Raw genomic sequence first — 26,002 nt, 5'->3', positions numbered from 1 at the left:
GTGGGGCCCTGATCGCAATATGCCTTTATGTGATAAGACTCCATGCGGCGAAGATATCCTATGCGGTAAGAACTACTGTGCAACAAGAAAAGACTATGTGGGGGATTCTTGCTGCGTTATAAGCTTAATTCACCATGAAGTAATGATGTGTTAACCTCGCATAGAGAGGTCTGTGATTAATTTGGCCTTGCCGTCCAAATCCAAGAAAAAGATATGGCAAAGATACATGACGTCCTAACATTGAATCAATTTTCACTACTGACAGAAGTAATCATTCCGACATAGGAAACCTCACTGGAAAAGTTTATAAATAGATAAATTCTTATCCTTTTTAATGCTGCTTTTACCCTAAACTTACTTAAGAGAAATTAGCGAGAACTTCCAAGGTCTCCCAGAGATTCTAATCAAGCCTAAACTCGATCGAAAAGAGCAAGGAAGCTCGAGGTCTAGAAGATAGCCGATTATAACTGTGAGTGGTTCTTCTTACGAAATGTTTTCTGAAACAAAAAATATTTATAAAATGTGTTTAAATTCTTACTATATTTTTACTGAAACTATGAATGACATGATTTCTCTCATACTTTCTGAATCTTAAATTTCGTATGATTTATAAATGAATTGGACTAACACATGAACTAGAATGATGTGACAAGAGGATGCGTAATCGAGAAATGCCTAAAGATTTGATATAAACTTGTAATGATAAATTGAAATGATCTTTTATAACCTAAGCGATGGGAACGCCTTATACTTGCTGCGTGATCTGATATGGGATGCCTTATCCTTGTTATGTGATTTGGAATAAAATGCTTTATTCTTATTGTGTGATCTAGAATAAAATTTCTTATTCATGCGGTGTGATCTTGAGTAGGATGCCTCATACTTGTTGTGTGATTTGGTATGAGATGCCATTTGCTTGCTATGTGATCTGGCAGGGGAAGATGTGTCACACCTCCTCCCAAATTACCTGCTAACTTCTCCCGAAAGACGACGTGAAGCCTATTAACATCATTCTCCTCTAACGATACCTGTCAACTCTATTGAACTCTTGAACTTGATAAACATGCTAATCTTATATATAAAATACTTTATATGAAACACAACACAGCTGAACCTAGACAACCCATAGACATACATGAAGTGCAGCTATGAAATAACTGATTTAGCAAATAAACCTGATAGAGACATCATAACCAAAAAGATATCCAACAAAGGTTTACCCTGTAACACTCCAAAAATTTGGGATGATTTAGTTTTAATTATCTTAAGTGTAATTATTGAAATTTTGGATGTTTTGAATTAATTAATTTTTTGAAGATTTGATTTTTATTAGATATTAAGAAAATATCTAGTGGTGGTAGTGTTTGGGAGTTGTGTTTTAATTGGATGTAATTAAGAAAACTTGATTAATTATATTTTTGGTTGTGTAATTAATTTAGTTTTGAGGATAATATGATTATTTTATTTGGATAATAAAATTGGTAGAGATATTTGTTTGAAGATAAAGATGTTTGGGTTGAGGAGAGAGAAAATTGATTTATTTGGTTAAAGATAATGGTGATATTTTATTGGAAAAAAGGTTTATGTGTTTGGTTGATTTTGAATTTAAAAAGGGAGATTTGGTGGGTTTTAATTGAGGAGATATAAGATTTGTTTTGTTGGTTTAAAATAAGGAAAAGGAAAGAGAAATTAATATTGGTTTATTAATGGTGTTTAAATAGGCATAGGGATCCGTGCACAAAAGGAAAAAAAAAAAGAGAAACCCTAATTTCTCCTTTTAAACCCTAGCCGCCGCGCCTCAGCCTAGCTCCACCGCAACCCGCAGCCCTAGCAGCGGAGCTGTTCGCCTTCAGCCACCGGACGTTGCGTTCAGTCTTCTCTATTCGCCCTTCCGTCGAGCAACAGGACCGTCGTAGGTAGTCGAGCTTTCCATCGTCCGTTTTTGCCCCGTCGTAGCCCTAACCGTCAGCTGCCGTTGATCCCCTTCGTTCATCGTCTGGTTGCCTTACCCAAGCCACGCTGGTCGTCACGCCCTTTCGTCGAATTTCCTTCAACGCGAGCCATTTTACCGTCGCCCAAAGCACTGCCGCTTCGTCTGTCGTCGTCTGTCGGAGATCACCGCAGCCCGAGCTGCACGTGCATCCGACCTGAACAGCCGCGTCCGCGCCCGCATCCATCAGTTGAGCCATTCGCATGCGCAAGACCGCATCGAGCCGCGCCTGCATCCATCAGCCGAGCCGTCCACGTGCGCAAGTCCGTGCCGAGTCGCGCCCGCGTCTACTCCCAACCGAGCCATGCCTGCCTCCAGTCGCGAGCCGCATCTACCATCCAAGCCTATTTTGAGTCACAAGCCTATTTTGGGTTTTTTCACCTGTTTTGGTAAGTCGATTGGGTTTTGGAATACCCAATTAAGATTAAATTTTTGGATCTTAAATAATTTAATTTTGGGTTAAATTAAATTATTTTTCTTAAAGGACAGTTTAGACCAAGTGATTTTGGAGCGTGGGATTTCTCGAGTTAAAAGTTTATTCGTTACAACGTCGACGTCGGGTAAGTTATTTCAACTGAATTCTTGGGTCCTTGGTCGTTTGATGGTTAAGTTACGAAAATTGGTGTTTTCTAACCATTTAGGACTTCGCTGCTTGGAAAGCGTGATTTTGCTGTTAGAACTCGTTTGAGCAAATCTCCAGGTAAGAGATTCTACTACTAGACCTACGAGTGGAATTAAGAGATCGCATATATTTTGAGTTGTGCATATTGATAACTAGATTGCATAACGACATGGCAATTAATAACGATATGATATGATATGATGATATGATATGACATGATGATATGATATGACATGATGATGTGATGGCGATATGTTACGTACATGCTATGGTTAGGGTGTAAGCTTATCCTATTAGAGCCGTACCTGCATGGGTGTCTTTCGGGATCACCACCTTTTTAGGAATGCATAGTTCGACGGGACCGCCAGTCTGGCATTGATATAGACATGATTCGAGTGATTCGACGGGATCGCTTGCAGCCCGATTGTCTTAGTGTTTCCTCCGGGTACACTACAGACCAGTTTGTCCTAAGTGTTCCTTTGGGATCACCGAAGACCAGTTTTGTTCCTCCGGGATCACATGTTGTACTTGTTTGGGAACGAGCCAGTTCTTGGGTATCACTTTTTAGGATTCTAATAGAAGTTAACAGGCACCTAGCAGGACTAGTAGTGGGTCCCTTACTGAGTATTTTATACTCACTCTTTCCATTTCTATTTTTCAGGCAGAGGCAGAGGTAAGAGCAAAGGCAAGCTGGCAAATGACCAGAAGTGACCATGGCGAGCCATAGGGATACGTTGCTTCCGCTTTATGTCATAGTTCAGATTTTAATGTTTGCATTTTATTTTATTCTTTATTTTTTATTTTATTTCTTTAAAATTAGATAAGGCCCGAGTTAGGATTTTATTTTTATACTTATCTCTAATCACATTTGTTGATGCTTTTAAATGAAAATTTTGAGGTTTTGTTTTATTTTTATCTTAATTTTACAAATTTCATTTATCTTTTAAATTAGTAATGGCTTCGACTTAGTATAAGGAGTTGGGTTGTTACATACCCAACCACAATACTTGGAGCTTACACAAACTGTTACTTATCTAAATCTTACAAAGACATATACCACATAATAAAATAGGCTTTATGTATAACTCCACCCACTTATTGGCTAACGATGTGGGAGCTTTCAGTAGACTAAGGTAGCCTAATTAGGCATTGGAGCTCGATCTCTACCTGGAAAGTGGGAAAAACATTTTAAAAGGATAAGTTATAAAGCCTAGTAAGCGACTAAATTTGAAACTGTAAATCTAGGGATCATAGCACATGGAAAACCTTGCAGATATATATGAATATGTTTAATCAAAACATTAAATATAAACATGTAATAATAACAATTTTCTCAAATACTCAGCGCATACATCATTGAAATCTAGAAGGCATATTGAGTATATTAGACATTTTAACTAACATGACAAATCTACGTTGTGTAGGGCACGTCCAGTATAACAACCGTTTACTAGCTCTATGATGTAGTAGGGTTCGCCCAGCACTCCCATCGTCTTTATCGAAGTGGGGCCCGTCCAACACTCACCAACATCATTGTTATGGAGTACACTCAACGTCAACAACGGAATCTAACATGTGATGATACCATATAGCCTCAGGCTCAACATCTCAATCATGTAGTTAATAGAAATCTCAAAAAATCATAAGAAAACATTAAAACATATCTGTTTATCTTTATCTTTTGTAAAACTTAAACTTACTCAGCTTGTTCAAACTAAAAATCTATAAACAATACTTGCTCAAAATGAATGTCATATGAAAACAGAAATGTGAATCTTGTTGGTCATATGGTACATGATACCATATAGCCTTAGGCTCAAAATAGAAATCTCATAAAGGCATATGAAAACATTAAAACAACTTGTTGAAAATGAATTTATTTCAAATACTTTTCGGGAAGTCATGATAACGTGCTCATATATAAATTTCATGATAAAACCAAAGCTTAAAACTTATGTTTGAAATCATATATTATCCAGATAATCAGATTCAAACATAGAACATAATTATAAATAACAATTTAATTAGAAATAAGTTTTGAAATTTTGTTTGTCACTCATGGCCTTGGGCTAGTTCCTTGGTGTGTAGACTCTGCGTATTTCCTCTTGGCTTGTCAAACAAACCAAAACCAAACATCAGAACCTTATATAGTCTTGTACCTTTATACTTAACTTAAGATGACGGACAAAAGATGACACTCATCAATTCTAAACTTAGACATAAAAGAACATTTCACAATTTTTCCCAGAATTTTCCAAATTGAACAACCTAACTTCAAACAATCATAGCTTTCTCAATAATCCACAAAAATTAATGCCCTTTACTTGAAATCCTCTACAACTTACTTGAGGAATGAAAATGAGATTTTCAACAGATTGCCACAAAAATCGCTCGAAACAGAGATAATCCAAGTTTAGGTCTTCTGGTAACCTATGACTTGTTCCTGAAATTAAACTTATTTCCAATAATTTTTTGCTCATGATTTCTCATATAAATCGTAGGAAATTCAATAACCTCTTCAATAATACCTAATAGAGCTTCTAACTCCCTTTGTACAATCCGAAAAACTTAAAAAACAATAGGCTTCACGAATTTGTACACAAAACTGTGACCTGATTGCCTCTTTGAAAATCATTAATCTAAAATCATATTTTACTCAAGCATTCTTCACAAAACTTGTTAGAAATTGAATATACATTCAAACAAAACAAAAATTGTATAAACTTTCAAACAAAAAAAAATCTCACCTTTTAATTCCTTCTGTGTAATTCAAACCGACTAGAAAACCAGAGGATATCTGGGAACATAAAAGCTTCTGCCATGGCTGTCTATCCCTCCGTGTTTTTCTTCATCTCTTTCACCTTAATTCACAACCCTTTCTCTTCTTCTTCTTCCTCAGATTCTACATCAAGATCCCTCTAAAATTTTGGTAAAAATTGATGAAGAACTTGCTTGGCGGTGGAGAAGTCTATATATATATATATATATATATATATATATATATATATATATATATATATATATATATATATATATAAAGCACCGAAACTTCTTTCACAGCTCCTTCTCTTCCTCTTTCTTTATTATCTTTTTAAATAAACTTATCTTTTTCCATTTTTTTAATCCTAAATATATATATATAGTATAATATAAACTCAATTCCATCTTTTTCTTTTTCCTTTATTTTATTTATAAAACAAATTCCAAAATAATTAACACAACTTGAACCAAAAGTTTTGTCATTTTTCTTCAACAACTTATTCAACTTCCTATAATGTAAGACAATAGTAAAGAAAATGTTGGGTTTACAAGATATGCATATTGTGTAGTGGAATTGATGGAATTTGCCAAATGTGTTGAGATTACTCCGCATAGCTGCAACTTGGCAAAAAAGTGTGGTAAACGCTTAAGCTCAGGAAAGGATACAAAGATGTAATTGAACAGGAAGAAATTATTCTGCGAAAAAGACTGTGTTATGCGAAATGCATACTGTGCGATTTAATGAATAATGAAAGAAGTGAATTTCCTTGTGATTTACAAATTATTGATAAAATTGAGAGGTTGAAAGACACCTAATGCCTTGAATGATTGTTTTAAACTTAAAGATATAATGATTGACTTACATATTATTTACATCGCTTGATTTTATAAAATGTGTATATTGAGTTAAGGCGAACTCAGATTATTGAAAATGTTTATAAAAGATCCCACTCACTAGACGTTTTTGTCTGACCTTTCAAATGTTTTATTTTGTTTTATCGCCCCCCCCCCCCCAGTAGCAAAGGCATTTAATGTTGAACTTACAGCCTTGATTGCCTATTGTGCCTTTTGAAAACGCATCAATTTGGCAGTGGTCAATGTCAACTCGCATAGTATATAGCAGCTAGACGAGGAGAATCTAAGTGGTTTAAAATTGTGCTTATTGGTTTTGCAAAGAATGTTTTACAAAGTACTGCATGTACCTTATTATTTGAAATATCAATGAATTTTCCGCATTCCATCTAAGTCTACACTGTGCATTAAGATTTTACGGTTGTTTCAATTCCACTTACTTGACATTCTGTGCATTGCTTCGCAAAGAATCTCACGTAGAATGTCTAGGCAGTCACATTTCTACTACATCACATAGAGCATTTGGAGCGGTGACATCAACATTGATTGAGAAGTGGAAATATAGTGTTTAGGGGGAGTCTAATGAAACTATATTATTAAATTTAAACAATTCAAGCTAAGCTCGGTTTTTGCAAAGACATTCAGTCAAATATCAACTAGTTAGGTAGAGCATAAGTAATTGTCTAGTATAATATTGTTGTATCCCAAGATTGTCTACTAGAGAAGATAAGTTGCATATATATTTATAGTTTCATATATACTCTAGTGAACATATCTTCTCAATTGAAAGTTGCCCCTAGACGTAGGTGTATCACACCAAACTAGGTTACCAAGTGCTTTGTGTATTTTCTTTTCTCTCACTTTTCTTTGTTAATTGAATTGTTATAACATTAGAATCAACATTATTGTTACTCTACTCAACTCCGTTGCTTTTTCAAATTTGTATGTTTCATGAAAACTAAGAACTATGTTCATGGAAATTGTCATTGATGTACATCTAGATAAACATATGCTATTGGAGTTGTAATGTCTCCCCTATCTTTATGTTATGCTTCTTCTCTAGGCTTGGAGTTCATCCTCATTCTTCGGTTTAACCGATGTGGCATTCTTCGATTCCAATAACTTTTCCAAAATCCCAATAAGCTTCAGTTGGAAAAAAATAATGTTTGTGGAGCTAGTCATAATTTGTTTGTGGATTTAATAAATCTGTACTTTGTGATGCAGAGTTATGAGTTAGTAAGGAAGTTTGAACTTCATTACTCGCTATTTCGTACTAGATTGACAACCGAATCATACACACAGTTTTTATAAACACACTTAATCGAGGTACATAACTTATAGAAAGGTAAAATTTATGTCTTCTATATGTTGTTTTAGTTCCTACAAATTGGATGCATCAAAGTTGTTGGCGATGGGTTATGTGATACAACTGCAAGGGTGTCTAGGAGTAATAAGAGCACAATCCAAGTAAAAATAATAATTTTCAAATCATTTCTACTTGGTGTAAGCTTGAAGACCACACCTTTTTATATTTATTATAATGTTATTTTTTGACTTGTGGTTAACCTCAAACGACACCGTAAATCGAATCCAAATACTTCCACAAAGCAAATCCCAATCATAATCTTCATCATTACAGTCCATCTTCATAGAAGAGACAGTCTGTTCCATATGTACCTCCAAAATCTCATTCCAGTTTGGGGAGAAATCTTTATAAGGATGAAGTACTATCAACCAGATATACTCATATGGTAATACTTCTACGGTTATCCTTCTCGATCCCTCAACCAATGGTACAGCTTCAGAACTCCATATTGGAAAGTCGTTGATGGACACTTTAAATTCAAGCCCAAACCAACCGTGGCCATTAACAGTAGCACAATCAACTTGAAATTTGACGCAAATAGAGAAAACTTTCAATCTCGAACCTGGATATACAAATGGCAAAACAAATATTATCGGGCTCTCCAAACACTGGTAAATGTACCATTCTGGTATCTCGCAATTCATTAACAAGAGTTGTTTGAATTGTCCATCTATATGTTCCTACATCAATGGGAGTGAAATGATCTTAATTATTATATGAACAACAAAATACAAGGTCAGACTAGAAAGTTAATTAGGTGAAAGCGAGATGTGAATATGCACCGAATCATAATTTATGAAATCTGCTATGTTGTCTGGAACTTTTGTCAATGATATGGAGCCTTGACCATTGATACAAATCAAGCCTTTTGGAACATTTGGAATTTCTTCAAGCAATTATCACACCCCCTTATGACGAGAAATCTCAAGGATTTAAAATTAAAGAAATAAGGTTGCTTAAACGATAAATTGTACTTGGAAGACTTATGAGCTCTTTGCCGTTAATGATCACCAAATCTTGAAGCTCAGCAAGACATCGGATTATTGGACATAGCTCTGTTAGAGTACTAGATGAAAAATATAATAATCTTAAGAACTTCATTTCTTCACTAAAATGAGGATAGTGTTCAACTAGCTTGCATTCGTCTACTCCCAAAGTTTTAAGGGACTTTAACTTGTGGTGTCGTGGAAACTGCTCAAAGACATTAACATGAGTTGATAGTTGCAAACTAAGAAGTCTACTGAGAGAACCAACTAAGTTGTAAATGTTTACTAAATTTTTACACCCGAGAAGATTCAACCTTTCAAGATTTATTGCAGCAAATAAGTCAGAAATTTCCTCTGGAAACTTAGAGCAACTCATAGGAATTGAAATAATAAATCTTCTTAGGCGATCAATATTCATCAAACATTCACTTTTCTACAAGGAGTATAAGAAGAGACATAATCAAGTTTCAAACAATGAAATTCGCATTAATATTAAATCATCAAATTTATGATAAGTAGCGTTAGACATAAATACCATAAATCTTTTTCCGAAATGTTTGATGGAGCTGTATGGAAAATTGAGTTGAATAAGGTTCTCCATTGTGTAGCTTGAAGGCAAAGATGAAAAAGTAAATCCAAACCAATTAATCCACCTTAAGCTACTAGGTAGATACTCAAGATTACCTTTTGAAGATGTGACATTCTAAACTTTTCAGAACTACCAAGTTTTTCACATTTTTAAAACCACTTGAATCAATGTCTAGGTTGAGGAAAAGGTTAATGCAATGGCTTTAACTGCTTTTACTTCCTACAAAGATTCAAAACCAAACATTCCAAGTAATTTAAAAGTAATAAAAGATGTTCTCAATCTCATGATAAATAAGTATAAACAAACTTTTGTGCAAAATTTCTTCACTTTATTGTCATTTAAGACATCCATAGCATAATCTTCGATCAGTAAACTTTTTCTTTTATGAGATTTATAAGTCTCCGAAAAAGCAATTGTATGACCCATTTGTTGTATTAAGATGTGCATTTCAATCTTGTTGAATTCACTAATGGGTAAGAAGTGATAGATTCATGGGTTTTGTCATTCTCTTATCCAAACATAAACTACCAAATTTCCTTAACATCATTTTAACATTTTCTACATGTTCTCGTACGAAACAACAAGAAATGTAAAGGAAAATTATTTTTACATCATCTTCAAGTTCCTTATTTGAAGAACTTTTATAATATCTCTGTCAAAGGTAGGAGTTTTCATAACCATATAATATTTTTTCAAACTGGATTGATCTGCAGAATAAAGAAATGAACCTAACACTTGAAGAGCCAACGGAAGACCTTTACAATAGTGTACAACTCGTTTTGAAAGTTCTAAATAATCACTTGAGGGGTGACTATTTCTAAAAGCATGTTGCTGAAAAGCTCAAGAGCTTCATCATCATTCAATCTAATAACATTTTGTAATATATTGAATCCATGAATAGCAAGTAAATGTTTCTTATTGTCACGACGACCTTACTTCCAGGTCCAAACCAATCATGTCCCTCCTACCAATACTTGTGATTGTTCACTCATATCTATATCATCATAAGAATTAAAAGAATCTTTTTTTAACATAGTCGATCCCTTACGATGGTAGTTCCTCTATGAACGTTGTTAACTTTAATAAAGTCATCCATTAAAATCTCACAAAAGTAGCTTCTCGTGGAGTTGAACAAGACAACGATATTGATTTGAAGCTTCGACTCTAATATTTGCTAGAAAGCAACAACCTTCCAAGCTATCAGCAATTCTCCTATATAATGCTTTGGCTAAAGTTGTCTTGCCTGTACCTCCAATTCCATATAATCCAATCATAGTAATTTCAGGAGACGTAACATGAGAGTAAATTCATAGCTTGCATGTCAACTCCAACCACTACAAGAGATGGGAGTACTCCCGACGCACAAAAACGTCGAAAAAAGTGAACAAACGTCGGGAAAGAAAATGTCGACGTTTTTCACGACGTCGGGAATAATGTCGGGAGAAATGAGTCGAGAGAGGCATTCCCGACACCGTGTTGGTACGACGTCGGGAATGCCTCTCCCGACGCCGTGACTTGCGTCGGCCAAAGTGGTGTCGAGAGTTTCTCTCCCAACGGATCTTATGCCGACGCATGACGTGGCATCGAGAATGCCTCTTTCAACGTTTTTTCTCGACGTCTTTTGTGCGTCGGAAAACCCTTCCCTGACATGTCTTATGCTTCTAATCCTGACGTTTCATTGAGATGGACATTTCTTTTTATATTTTTTTAAATATGTAATTTCTAATTTTTTTTCCCTAAAATATTTTGCTCAAACATTCACAACGACATTCAGATTGCTCAAATATTTTTTCCGATGTTTTGGATTAAATTAAAACAAATTCAATATAAATTAATAAATTAAGAAATACAAACACAAATTAAAAAAAGATTTAAAATTAATAATACGGATAAGTTTAAAAAATATTAGTAAGTTTAATACAAAAAATGTAGTTCTCATAATACAAAAAAACGCAAACATATCAAAAAGTCTCCCAATGAGGCACATACGCGTCATTCTACACCTTCGGTCCTACAATGATATAAAAGTAACTAAGTTTAGTACATATATCCATATGTTCACTGTATACTATCATTGTAAGAATAATGGAGACGTATATACGTACCGCAGAGCTAGGGATCATGTGGTGGTCCCTGTTGTGCACGAGTGAAGTCTTCTATCAGCTTTTGCATTCGTTCCACTTGTGAAGCTAACGCTTGGTGATTTTTATCTTGCACTTCAATCCGTTCCAAAGCTTCATTAAGTTTAGCTTGTAATTCAATCTCTTTTTGTATGGACTACGGACAAGATGTCGAGGAACTGCTCATACTCGTCGTCCTGCGAGCATAACTGCAGGATAGCCAACACAACCTAATTATTAGCAACAAAATGCTTCAAAATCTTGACATCCTACAAATCCCTCCAAACTACAGAGGCTACCATAACTGCAGGATGGCCAACACAACCTAATTAGATGAATTACTAGAAGAGCAAACAAAGGATCACAGAATGTTTTCTGTAGAGATGGATTCCATAGACGCCTTCAAAACCTGTATGGAATTTGAAGGATATGAGATTGAAGGTGACTTAGAGAAATAGATGGAGCTTGGAAATGAAGGTGATGGACTGAAGAGAACAAAGAATATGAAGTAGGAGATTTGAGTTGTCAAGAAGAGAAGAGAAAAGAAGAAGAGACGATGGAGAAGAAAGCCAATGGAGAAGACGATAAGACGATCGACTGCCTTTTAGGTTTCGGCTCCAAATTACGTTTCCGCACAAATCTTTCCCGCTTTTCTTTTTAATAACATTTTAGTTATGCTTTTCTTCTTCTTTTTTTTCTTTTTAATTTTTCGCCCGCCCGTCGGCTTTTCTTTTCTTTTTTTTTATTACATTTTATAATAGATGTTATTAAAAAATGTTAATGAAAGGCTAATCTGGTGTAGTTAATCCAATGAGCTTTGACAATTTTGACCATAGGAACAATCTAAACAAACAAGAGCAAACCGATAGCCATAACCACATCAAGAGCAACCCGATACCCATAACCATATTCATTCTCCCCCTTTGGTTTATCTTACAAAAACAACCAAAATCAACAACCAATCATCGGCAGAAACACAGACAGAGAACTAGAAACAACAAGAACTCTATATTCCAGAAACAACCAAAAATTATATAATGAGGTGTAAACCAGTAAAGCCATGGGCAGAACAAAATACATAGTCACAAAATATATATATATACCTAGATCTAAAACAAACAAATGAGGGAGGCACAAAAGCATGGTCAGTAACTGAAGCCACCAGTCTTTAATGATCCTTGAAACAGGCGAAAACTTAAGGCATGGTCTTTGGTTCGGGGTCAACCACATCAATAGCAGATAGAATGGTAGGATGTTGAGACAATATAAAAGCAAAAAGTAGACGTGGAAAGCAAATTGGGATATTGATGCCAAACGTATCCACATGTCGCAACACCACTTCAAATTCAAAAAACTTATCAACAAAATCAATATAAGCCAAAGTTTCAATAAAAGCAACCTTAACAATAATGTCATCACACATCACATGAAGTTCAACAAATATCTTGTTTTCAAAAGAAAACTTAACAAATTTCTGCTTTCCTAGATAAGAAAACTTTAGTAGCTCTAAGACATTTTTGCATTTTTTAGAATAGGGCACAAACTCATAGTGCTTAGGGATTCTACAACCAAATTTAAAAACATTAGGAGTCCACAAGTAACAATTGCCATAAGATTGTGTACCTATCATGATGAGAGGCTCATCCCTATCTTTCACAAAACATCTGCTTTTTAAGAATTTAACATTGAAACCTTGATCATACAGTTGGTTGATGCTAATCAAATTTGTAGATAGACCTTTGACTAAACTCACATCTTGAAGACATGGAAGACCAGATTGATTAGTAGATCATTTGCCAAGAATCTTTCCTCTAACTCTATCTTCGAACATAACATGTCATGCATTGTATTCCTTAAAATTTGTGAAGAAGCTGGCAGCATTACCAGCCATGTGTCGAGAACATCGAATGTTGAAATACCAATCTGTAGCTCTTGAGGAATGATCCAAGGTAAGGCAACATTACACCTGTTAAGATCATTTCTTCGTTTAGGTCTCCATTCAGTTCTGGGAATTTTTCAAGAACTATTAGTGTGAGCAGATTTTCCATACGTTGGAAAACCATGTAGACAATAATAGAATGGTCGTATGTGACTAGGTCTTCCATACTAGTGACAAACCTATCTCTCCTTTTACTTTAATCACATATTGTTCTTCTTTGATTGTGATACCATGACCTATATTACCGAAGGCTTTGACAAACACAATAGTAGATGTACTAGCAGAGGTACCTTCAAAAACTCTAAGTCCCATTTCAACTTGATTTTTCATCATTCAAAATATTCTCGAGGCTTTGCATCCCTGATGTGAGCATTTTGACATACTTGGACAGAGATTCAAACTCATGACGAGCTTCTTTCAATTCAGTTTTGAGAGTTGTAATAGATGATAAATAACGATGATTTTCATCCATCAAAATCTGGATTTTTTCACTTTGTTGTTTCAGCATTATTTGGTCTTCCTCCCATTTTCTGAAGAGACTGTCGCCATTTGGAATAACAAAAGATAATGATCCTTGATGCTCGGCGTATGCACCGGATTTTGTCTACCCACTGGAACAACCATCTTCAGTAGATTCATTTGCAGCAATAATATTGGTAAGGGCTCTCAAATTCCTCGAACTCGCTATCAGAGGATACTTCGCATTCATGACACCTTAACTTCGAGTTGTTAGCCTACTGTCCCTGATTGACGCCATTGAAAACTCAATGAACTAGTGTCAACCCGCTCTGATACCAATTAAGAAAACAAACACTTAGTTCTTGTTGTGTTGGGATTTAATAACAGAAAGAACAACTGGAATCACATAAAATCACAAAAAACACAGCAAACTTTGGTAACCCAGTTCGATGACACAACATCTACATCTAGGGGTCTTAGATCCATGATAAGAGATTTTTTATTGCTCATGCAGTAATTGATCATTACAATGTTATGACTGAGAGTATAACACTCTAAACATGAACCAACATACTGATCATGGACCGACTCAATAATCAGAACTATATTGTACAAAAACAATAATCATAACATTAATAGGATCACATCTCCTTAATCAATGACCACTTGCATCCTAGCTTCGAGCATCCTTGAATAGTCGATCCATCTCTTATCTTCAGAATGTTGTCGCATCACACATTGGTACTAAAATGTACATCCCATACCACTTGTTAGAATATATATTCCAACCAAGGCAGAAAGGCAAAGACTTCTTTACCAATCAATTCTCTACATAAAACTAACTTTCAATTAATCTGAAAGAATAAAGAACCAAATTGTCCAAGAAAGGTAGGATATCGTAACAACAAGTCAAAAATTCTCAACCATCATATATAAATATATAATTAATAAATCAATATAATAAATGAAGCAAGACCACATCATTATAACAAAGGACATTGTTTGGCAGCAAAAGAAAAAAGTGTGGTTAGTTGCCTTCAGTATCCTTCTCAGTGAAGTCTTCAGCTCTGGACAAATGTTGTTGCTTCAGGTTTCGAAACCAGAGAGAAATGGAGGTAATAACATGAGCCCCTATTAAAAAGTAAAATAAATATTTAAATCTAAATATTAGAAAATTTCAAAGTAAAATGATACACATTTAAAACAAAAAGATCAAGAATGTCTCACCCTGGGATCTGATACCACCTATGAAGTTATTTTTTTAATTTTTTTTTTATAATTGCAATGAATAGCAATTTTAAGGTTAATAACCAAGTTTATAGCAAAATCAACCTTACATATAAACATTTTTTTCCTTTTTACCACTTACTACCCATAAGTATTTTTAAACTTTTAAAAAGCTTTATGAGTATTAATGTAACTTAAAAAATATTTTTAAACAAATACTGTAAGTATTAACTTTTATAAAAAACAATAAAATCCAAGATTAATGTTCTATAATTTAGTTAGAAAACAAGATCTTTATTAACTAAAATTAAAATTTTTGGATAAGATTGATAGGAACTCAAAGTTTGGTAGGTTGATTTTAGGTTTAAACTCAATGGAATAATTTAATAAGAAAAAAAAAACTACTTAATTAGACATAATTCAATATTGAAATTTCTTGAACGGTTTCTTTCATATCCCAAAATTGTTGAAGTTGAACTAAAAGAAGAATATATTAAAATAGTATGTAATTTTAATTTATTATTTTTTACAAATATTTTTTTAAAAAAAAACTCCCTTATTATAGATTAATTTAATTGAAAAAGAAAAAAAAAAGAGTGATGAATTAAAGGTTTTTTTAATTTTTTATTTTTCATGGGAAGGAGTTTAGGGATTATGGTAAGGAGTTTGTATGGATAAATCGGGTATTTGAGGAATTATGGGTAAATCGGGTGTTATGGAAACCCTAATAATTCTAAAACTATATTTTCATAACATGGGCCCCAAACTTGATAACCTACTCCAATCCTCCTTAATACCTACCCCAAACATTCTCTAGTCAATCGATCAATGATAGATCAATATTTGCAATTTTTATAATTTTTTAAAATATTACTATATATATTAATAATTTAAATCTAGTTATTATATTTACCATTATTCTTTTTCTATTATTTAAATAAATGGGTGGACTTACACTGCACTTTTATAATAAAAGTGACGTGTCTTGAATATTTAGGTGACATTAAAAATTTGGGTCTCTATAATATGCAAATTCGGATCGTGTGCACAACCTTTCCTTAGTTTGACTTTTTTTAAACAAAGAAATTGGTTTCAGTTCTTTGTTTCTGTTTGTTTTCTCTATTTTTTTTTTTTTTCGCATTCTTCCAAAAGCTATTCTTCGCTTTGGTATTTATACAATCAATATTGAATATTGGAACTCCTATATGCCTTCTGTAACTTTTTGAAACGTGGAAATGATATATTTGGAGTACATGTGCTCTAGTGCTCTTTACGTTTTAGGGGTGAAGAACAGAAGGAAGGCAATTAACTTGTTGGGTATTAAAAAGCACGTATGAGATTAATCGGAGTATGTAGACACATTGCTAATAAAAATGATAATAACTGCACAAACAGCCAAAGGACCAATAAGGATGGAAGAGAATAATACAGTCATATTGATAACCCAATGTAGTGTAACATCAACTACATTTGAGGGGCTTTAGGCTCGAGTGAGGAAATCATATATCAAATTCAAGATACTTTATAGGTACAGTGTTTATCAACAATATCATCTTCTAGATATTTGTTTAGAGTAGAACGAGAATCTAAAACTATTATGGAAACTCCCCATGAATTGACAACTCCTTGATTGTATGCTTCAACCGACAAAACAAGCTCCCCCTCAATGAGATCCTCCTGAATTTACTCGTCAGTTAGGTTCCTCGGTTCCTCCAACCTCCTGTGATCTCCGTACTCTAGTGCAATCAACAGCTTATGGCATGTGATACAACTCCACAACAAAAACTCTAAGATACTTCTCACTAAAGCACTCAATAATGGTTCGCCTAGAAGCACCACTCACAAGATGACACAACCTTTGATCAAAAAATCCCCACGACAACAAAGAACAAGAGATCATATAGGACATAAAATCTTAAGTTGTAATCGAGGATAAAATCCAATGAAACAACCAAAACACCAAATACCCAAAAAAGATTGAATCCCCATGAATCTCTCAACAGAAGAGACGCTACTCCTTGAGCAAAAACGTATATTCTAAGATAATTGAAGATAATAAAAGAAAAGTGAAGAAATTTGCAAGTCAAACACCACATCAAACTCCCCCTTTTGACGACAGTGAATCTCTTAGATAACATTCCAAAAGCAAAAAAAAACTCCATACAACCTAACAAGCACACAAAACAATTTCAACGCAACACTAAATCAGCCCATTTAAAACACAAAAAACCTCCTGCTTGCCAAAAAAAATTAAAAATAATCAGCCTATGGACGAAGGCTAAGAGGAAGAAGGCTCATTACTAGAAGGCATCAACATAGTAAGAGAGTAGACAAGAGAATCAACCACGTACGGTGCATCGTTCAGAGAGTGTCTAAATCAAACCACTCAAGGATCGAGACTCAATAGTGAGCATGTGGAGAATTTGAGATGCCAAGCCAGAGGGAAGAATTGGACCATTATTAGGCATACGCACACCTGCTGGACGACTAGTCTCAGTACAACCTGAAATAGTCGATAGCTAAAACTGATGGTCTGAGGACCAGGTCTAGGAGAGAATCTTGGACAGTCAAAACAGAAGGATGTTGGGCAAGCATAATACTGTAGAGAAGTCGAAGAAAATAGATAGGAATCTTCTGTTAGAAATTAATAAGTTAGATACATTAGGGACAACGCATTCCTAGATACATTTCTAATTTAAGATACATGCATTTCTAGATACATGTAATTGTTTAAGTACAAGAATGGTGTGTATAATGCACTTCATTTATTTTGTGTCTTTTAGATAGTCTCTTGAGTACTGTATTCTTCTCTTGTATGTCCTTTAGTTTTCTAAGAGAACAAGTTTCTTCTCTAAAAAGTTTGTGAGATTTAGAGTGAATTTAGAGTGGGCTCGTCAAATATTTATATATTTTCTGCCCACACATGATATGTGACCATAAACTAGAATAAACGTCGGCAAAAATTCAAATATTTCCCCTTTGAACCACACAATTTTTTGCCCACGTATATATTTCCGTCAGCAAAAACGATGATTTGCCCACGCAATACACAACCTTTTACCCACGTATATATTTTTAACGACAAAAATGAGGATGTGTCCACGTAATGAAATTTCGTCGGCTCATCATATCTTTGCCCACATTTTTTTACCCATTGCCAGAAAGAAATGTCGGTAGAGCCCAAAATTCTTGTAGTGTTTCTTCGCTTTGAGGGGAAAACTATAGACGGTGGAGCCAACAAATGAAGGTTCTTTATGGATCTCAAGATCTTAGGGATATTATTGTTGACAAAGGATATTTGGAGCTAGAAAGTGAAAATGGTCTTTCCCCACAACTCAATGAGTTAAGAGATGCTAAAAAAAAAAAGATAAGAATGTATTATTTTTCATCTACCAAGCTGGAATGAAAATATTTTTGAACTTGATCATATACTTGATGCCCCTTAGTACATTTGATACACTACTGATGTACAGTTGATACATACCCTTCCTATAGTTGGACTTGTTTTCAAGTTTTCTTTCTATTTCTGATTCTCCTACTTTGTAGTAGGTATATTTGATGTTTAAAAGTGTAATGAGATGTGCTTGAAAATTTAACATATTTGTTGATTGATATATGATAGTTTGTTGGTGTGCACTTAAAATTTTTATGTGTTTGTTGTTTGGTGTATGATAGCTTGTCGATGTATTTAGATACGCTCAATATAATTTTTAACTAGAATAGTATTGTTGTATTTCATATATAATATCACTCCAGAGAAAGAAAACGAGGTTTGAATTCCCACTCATATTCTTCACACATAAATTAAACACACAATTATTAGAAAGAAGAAGCTATGAATTTGAGTATATTGCCTAATAATGAAACGAAATACAGATTTTGATTTTAGAATGGAACTTGCTTTTTGAGATTGTGAAAAGGACAGAAAGGAAAATGGGAGAGAAAAGCAAGATTCTATTTTACACAATAAATATTATTGCATATATCCAAGTATGTGTCTTGGTTCAAACCCTAAGGACTCTTGATATGTATCTACATTATATTTTCGTTACCATGCAAAACAATAAAGGGATGCATGTGGAAACCCAATAACCCTATGATATATATAGAGAGAGATTGGTCTTGAAGGAACATTGTTTTAAAAATAATAATAATAAAAAAAAAAAAAAAAAAGAGTTAGAAAATGTTTGATCCGGCATCTCCTAGAGTTCCCTTCCAAGCACTTCAGCTGAAAATGTCAAGAAATTATTGATGTTTCTTTACTGAAGTGTTTGGGGGAACTCTCGGCGTAACTTGGTCCTATTTAATATTAATTCCTACTTTCCTTTCAAACTTTGCAAAACACACAAGTGGGAATGTTCAAATTATCCTTTTTGGTAAGTTTAATTTTCATATTCATTTTTTTAGGTTTCTTTCATACCTAGCTTTTCTTCTTTCATTTTTCTTTTTCTTTTTTCTTTTTTTTTTTTTTTTTTTTTGGGTTTTCTAAAGAAAAAATAAAATAAATATTTGGCTTGTGAACCTATCGCATCCTTGATCCACGGTCAACAGTTAGTTCAAATCTCCACACATGTGTTATTCAACTTTTTGGGGGCGCGTCTAAAGCAAGAAGTTGGTTGTTTGGTTTTTTTTGGTTGTTTGGTTCAAACAGTTACTCAACTTTGTTTTTTTTAAAAAAAAAATAATATAATAGATTTTTGCCAAATACATTTTAGTTTAGTAAAGAAATACTAAATATTGGAGTTAAAGAATAGAAATAATAACGAACATAGAGTAGTAAAAACTATAATAAATAGTAAATATTGTAGCAAATGAAAGGATTTTAAAATAGTGTTCAGTACTAGCTAATTGGAGACTTTTAAATAGTATCTATCACAGCAACATGGAGGTAATTATAATCTTAGAAAGTCTTTGTCTCAACCAACCTCTCAGTTAGATATAATGATTATAAAAATCATAGAACTCTTGTTTAATTTAACAAATATAAGTTGTATGTTTCTTCAAAAAGAAATTAAAATATATATATATATATATATATATATATATATATATATATATATATATATAAGGCTTGTCATTTTCTTTGTGATCGAACAAATATTGAAAATTAAGAATTTCAGTAAAATAATAAATTAATTTTTCGTTATATATTAATTGGAAACAAGTAGCGTTTGAACATCCAACAAAAGATTAAACAATGTTGGGGAATGGTCATAGATAGCAAAAAAAAAAAATAATATTAATAATAACTATTTATAAAATATAGTAAAAATTTTAAATTAACTAAAAAAATTCCATGAATATTGTTATATTTTGTAAATAGTTTTAATATTTAACGAAAATGCACTTTGTAAAAAATCTACATAAATTTTCATAAATATAACAAACTACTAATTTGCTTAATTCGATTTTTTTTCCTCTCTTTTTTTCCACTGCGATTTTTTTCCATTGTCTTTCTTCTTTTCATTCTCTTTTTTTATGTTGTAGCCAAATCTAAACTATTGTAAAAGAAATAAATGATCATGTAAACAAATCTAAATGATCGTGTACCAAAGAATTTTAAAAAAAATAGACAATCGTGTACCAAAATAATCTTGAACAAATGATCGTGTACCAAAGAATTTTAAAAAAAATAGACAATCGTGTACCAAAATAATCTTGAACAAGTTCATTTAGCCAAATTTAAACGATTGTGTATTAAATTTAAAAAAAATCATACAAAATCTAAATGAATATAAACGATCGTGTAACCAACTCGAAATTATCGTGTAACTAAATTAAACAATCGGGTAATGAAATTAAATGATAGGATTGAAAAACTAAATTGTTTAGCGATCGTGTACCAAACAGTAGCCAAATGATCGTGTACCAAATATATTACGTGAATGATGTGGTTGACGGGACATTTTTTGTATTTTATATTGTGGGTACGTAGACTTATTTCGATTTTGAAATTATTTATTGTTGTAGAGACCCAAAAATCTATTATATCATTTTTTAAAAGAAAAGAAAAACAAACAGTTTTAATTAATTAAGACAAGCGGATAATCTTCGTTAAAGAATTGAATTGTTCTTTTTTTTTTTTTTTTTCTTGTAGCAATAAATCTTCGTAAAAATAAAAGCTATGAGAATGAACGAAGGCAAAGCTAAGATAGTGATATAATTCATACACAAGAAGGCACATTCTCTCTTAGCCTTAAAAGAACTGAAAAGATGCCGCAGGAAAATAAGGTTTTTTCTTAACCTGAGTCGAGATTCAAGAATAGAGGAACGAATGAGGAGAAGAAATGGAAATGGTGAAAATCGAAAAGATTCACCAAAAGGGATAACTTGAAAATAAGGACCACACAAACATCCCAAGATTAAAATTCAAAATCCAAAATACATCGAATCATCTTTTAAAACAACAAACAACGACTTATGCTTCCTTTGGTAACATTTCGTCTTATGTTTTTTATTTTTTTAAAATTATATATATTTTCTTTCATTTTTGTAGTATGGTTTATATCGATCCTGAACAGAAGAGTTGCATTCTTAGCTTAGTTTAATAAATACTAAAGATAATTTTTTTCTTTACTTTTGGATTTCGGCTTGGTTTTTAGAATACCAAAGTAGATATCAAAGCAAGAGATTTTGAATAGAAGAAGTGTTTATAGACTTAATTTTTAAAAATAAAAAATAAAATAATGAAATAATTTACCAAACGGAACCTTAACCAGCGTTGTAACAAAATGGTGGAAATAGAAATAGAAAACGAGAAATTTCCTCGTATGTAATGTTTGGGAGAGAGAACGTTCTACAGATTTTCAGGGAACTCTCTTGAAGTGTTCATGGGAGTATTCGTCTGGTAACAACCATACTAACCCACAGTTTGGATCATTTGGATCATGCACCAACAAAAATTGGATGCATGACTTACAAGCTAAAGTATTACAAGTTGGGTGACGCATATTTTCTGATGGGGCGATTACGGTCATGAACTATTAAGATAAGGTGAGCTTGGACCTTTGCGTTGTTATTTTCGTTATTGGCTGCACTTTTGATGTTGTGATTATCATTGGTCATCAAAATGATCGTTTCATTTATTGTTTGCATTCTGCTCAACTTTATCAACCATTGGTTGAGCTTTAGTTCTCCTTTGTCTCCTCTCTCTATTTCTACACCAAAAGGTTGATTCCATTTTTGGGTCAAATATGAGTTTCGATTGTGAGCCCTCACTCATAAATTGTTTACACATTTTTCAAGTAAGTGTACAATGCATCGAAAAGTGCACTTTCTGCAAAAGACGTCAAAAATAGAAAGTCCATTCAATAGTTTCATTGCTAACTCCTCAACGACTCCAAAAATTGAACTCCTCAACAACGACTCCAAAAATTGAACGCAACATATAGAGATGCACTAGTAATGTATGTGACGACTACTATACATTCTAAGTTTGATTCATATGCGAGCATGTTCTCTATAATATGTCATGAATAAGAATTTTGTTTATGGTTTCATTTGTGGAAAATTCATTATAGCTCTAAGTATGCAACTATATTTGGCGATGAGCTAACACTATGCGCTAAAAATATGGCAATAATGCTACTCACATCTGTTACTGAAAACTTCTAATGATATGTCAAACTTCTAATGATATGTCAATTGCATAGAAGTTTTCCTTTCTTACGCCTAAGTATATAAGTATTGAGAAAGGTTTTTTGAGCAAGCCAAAGTGAAACTCAGAGACCTAGTAATTATCAAATTGAATGCTATATTTTTATCTTTTGCGCGGTGATTCCATACAATATAATCATATTCATAGTATGCATCTAAACTATTCTAATAACTCCACCTACTATGCACAAGTTATGGTGGAATGCAATGGTGACATGAGAGATGGGTGAGTTTGAATGAATTTGAACTAACAATCAACATGTATACAAACTTGAGAATAAACGAAGAAATAATTTCATTAGATGAAAGTTTGAACTAAAAAGACTTAGGAATTCTTTGAAACGATAATAAGTTTCATACTTAACTTCTAATCAAGATAAATAACTTCTTGGTGCCTATGCCACACATACTTACATCTTTGGATATATATGTTGAACTTAAAGTATTCTTTTCTCTTAGTAATGTATGAATAATGTGTTCATGTTTCAACCATTTAATTAAAACAGATTACCTCTCAACGCTTTAATGTCACATGCATTTTCATTTTTGGATATACATGTTAAAGTTCAAATCAAAGACTTAACTTTATTTCTTAATGCTAATTTTCTTTCTTTGTTTAATGCGTTCTAAGTTACTTACTCTCTCAAACAGTTAATTATTGATACTTATTCAATCCTCGATTGGATTAGGTATTCAGTATAGCACAAATTAAACAAAATGAATGTCTTATTTATACATACTCTTCAAATGATTCTCTTATCTTTTTTTTTTTATTTCAATTAAAGCATTGATGGTTCAAAGTTATGGAAAGTAAAGATGATCGACCGAAAGTTGTCGAGCCGTTCAATTGAACCAAATAATAGTTTCCTTCTCACACCAATTCATTAGTACTAGCATAGTAATGGATCAAACCATAGAAAACCAATCGAATTTTCTTAAAGAACCATCTGTTGCGCAGTAACCAAAGGGAGGGTTGTTGAATATGAACTAATTGAAATTAAATCAAAGGGAAATGCAAGAACACAAATCTAAAGATGTTAGCGATGATAGTTATCAATGAAACCAACATATCTAGCTCCCCAATTTATTTTGATTCACTTTTAATTAACACACAATCATTGGTTCATCTTCCATATCATACCTTTAGAAAATTATAAACAATTTCTTAACCAACTACGTCTAGAGAAGCTAGAGTGAAGTCCTATGATTCGAATCAATTTTTGTGCCTAGATGAGGCATCCTAAACATGTAAATTGATAAGCATTAAGACTTGAGATAAAAACTAAGTCAATGAAAAAAAAAAGTAGAAATTGTCTATTGAATGTTTGATGTGAATTCAATCCTAAGCTAAATAGACAAATGTCATTAGAATCGAAATGCCTAGTCACTGAATAATTCTAATTCTAGCTTTCTGAATAGAGTCTTTTAGGTAGGGTGGTTAAGAATTTATGCAAGAATTAATCTCTATTTCAAGAATGAAATACTCTCGTGGCATATTTGACTCGAGAAGTGTTAATAAACTTCAAATTTTTAACAACACACTATCTAGGTAACAAACTCGGCCGAGAGAGATCAAGAAATTTCCTTCAAAGAGCTTTTTAAAATTTGTGAAGAATCTCGAAGTCGATCTTGATCGAGATTGATTCTGAGAAAAACAAAATTAAGAGTTCTCAAAATATTTCATTAATAAACTTAATACCCTAAATATTTTGTTGTTATATTATATTCACTTTCACATTTATTGTAGTTTATTGGTATTTGTTAAATTCAACTCTCTTTAGTTTGCAATTAAATTCTTATATGTTTCCATAATTGAAATTTAATGACTTATGTTGTCATTTTAGGACAGGATTCATTTTGTGTTACATGTAATCACAGTTGCCTTACAGTATATTTCCACCATGAAAATTGAAGTCTTCAATTATGTATATTTCACGTGCATTGTATTTCTTCATATATAGCGGTACCTTCGAAATGACTTACAATTTAAATATATTAGAATACACTCTATTTTTGTATATATAGTGATGTTCATTGATTTCTATAATTAGAATTTGATGACTTGTGTTATCATATTTAATGACAAGATTCCTTTTCTGTGATATGCAACCATAATTATATTACAATGTATTTCATCTAAAGGAACACTTGTATTTAAGTATGGTATTTTACACATACAGTGTATTTCTTTATGTATAGGGGTACCATAGAAATGGCACAATTTAAGTCTTTTAGAATACGTTGACCATTATTAATAAAGTGTTATTATTATAATTTCAATAAATTGTTATTAATTATTTTATTATTTTTATCTTAATTATAACCTAAATCCAATAAACTAACATCCTAAGTTGTTTGATGAGTTTTGAAAAATATGTAGAGACATACAGGGATCAATGTTCGAGATATAGCTCAAAGGATCCTTATCCTCGTAACACCATGGATATGACTCATGTATTTCATACAAACGCAATAATCCAATGCATTCGTGTAGGTGACATACGAGTAAGGATATCCTATATAATGAGTTTGCATAAGACCGAACCACAAAATAGTAACCACTAGATGTAATTTTGTTAACTAGTTAGGTTTCTATTTCATTACAATGACATAGGTAACTTAGTCTTAATCTTGAGTGTATTATGAGCTTTTGTTCGTGAGGGATTGTCCTTTGATTTGTACGAGTGAGAGTAGCTAGATTGTCGACTCAAGCTCAATACATCTCGGGACAAATTTGGCCCAAAAATTGTTAAGATGCAAGTCAAACGAAGGCAATGTTGGAGGAGAATTCTCATCGTTTGTAATTTCTGGGTGTGTTTTTCCACAAGCAGCGTTTATCTATATGTCTGTTTTTTCTTCCTTATTTGTCTGTTTTTTCATATCCTTAATATTTATTTGAATTTATTAGATAGATAATCCTTTTTAAATATTAATTAGTTACATAATTATTCTTCCTATAAATAAGGTGAAAATCTATTAATATTTGTTACTCTAAAATAATTGAATATTTATTTACAATTTGTATTCATTTATATAATAATCAAATATCTTTCATTTAGTTACTTTTAAATATCTCATTGCATTGTGTAAAATAAGTTAGTTTTAAATATCTCATGCATTATGTAAAAGAAATTAAGTCGGGATGATGGATGGAGAAGATTTTGACCACTAATGTTTCGATGGAATTGTTTGAAGTTTTGGAAGGACGGTGAGTGGCGGTCGACAAGGTGTTTGACGAAGAAGATTTTGGCCACTAGTGAAGGGCGGTCAATGGAGAAGATGTTGGCCACTGGTTTTTTGACGGAAGGTTGAAGGGCCGTTTTCAACGGTGAAAAATTGTCGTCAACGGGTTTTTCGACGGTGAAGGGTAGTCGATGATGAAGATTTATTCCTATTAGTTAGGTCGATAAACCAAGTGTGGATCAGAGAAGAACTG

General features: G+C 32.9%; 1 non-coding gene and 1 pseudogene across 1 annotated transcript; one reads left to right on the top strand and one right to left on the bottom strand.

Annotated features, from left to right (window-relative positions):
* Positions 1-7,283: 7,283 nt before the first annotated feature.
* Positions 7,284-13,536, bottom strand: LOC103503420 (disease resistance protein Roq1-like; annotated as a pseudogene).
* Positions 13,537-19,111: 5,575 nt separating this feature from the next.
* Positions 19,112-19,202, top strand: MIR395D (microRNA MIR395d). Its single transcript, NR_120760.1, has one exon. It is a non-coding gene; the product is annotated as a microRNA MIR395d (primary transcript).
* The last annotated feature ends 6,800 nt before the right edge of the window (positions 19,203-26,002 follow it).

The sequence above is a fragment of the Cucumis melo genome, chromosome 9, assembly GCF_025177605.1.
Source record: "Cucumis melo cultivar AY chromosome 9, USDA_Cmelo_AY_1.0, whole genome shotgun sequence".
Taxonomy (NCBI): domain Eukaryota; kingdom Viridiplantae; phylum Streptophyta; class Magnoliopsida; order Cucurbitales; family Cucurbitaceae; genus Cucumis; species Cucumis melo.
The sequence above is the reverse complement of the archived record's forward strand: the minus strand, read 5'-3'. Positions and strand labels throughout refer to the sequence as shown.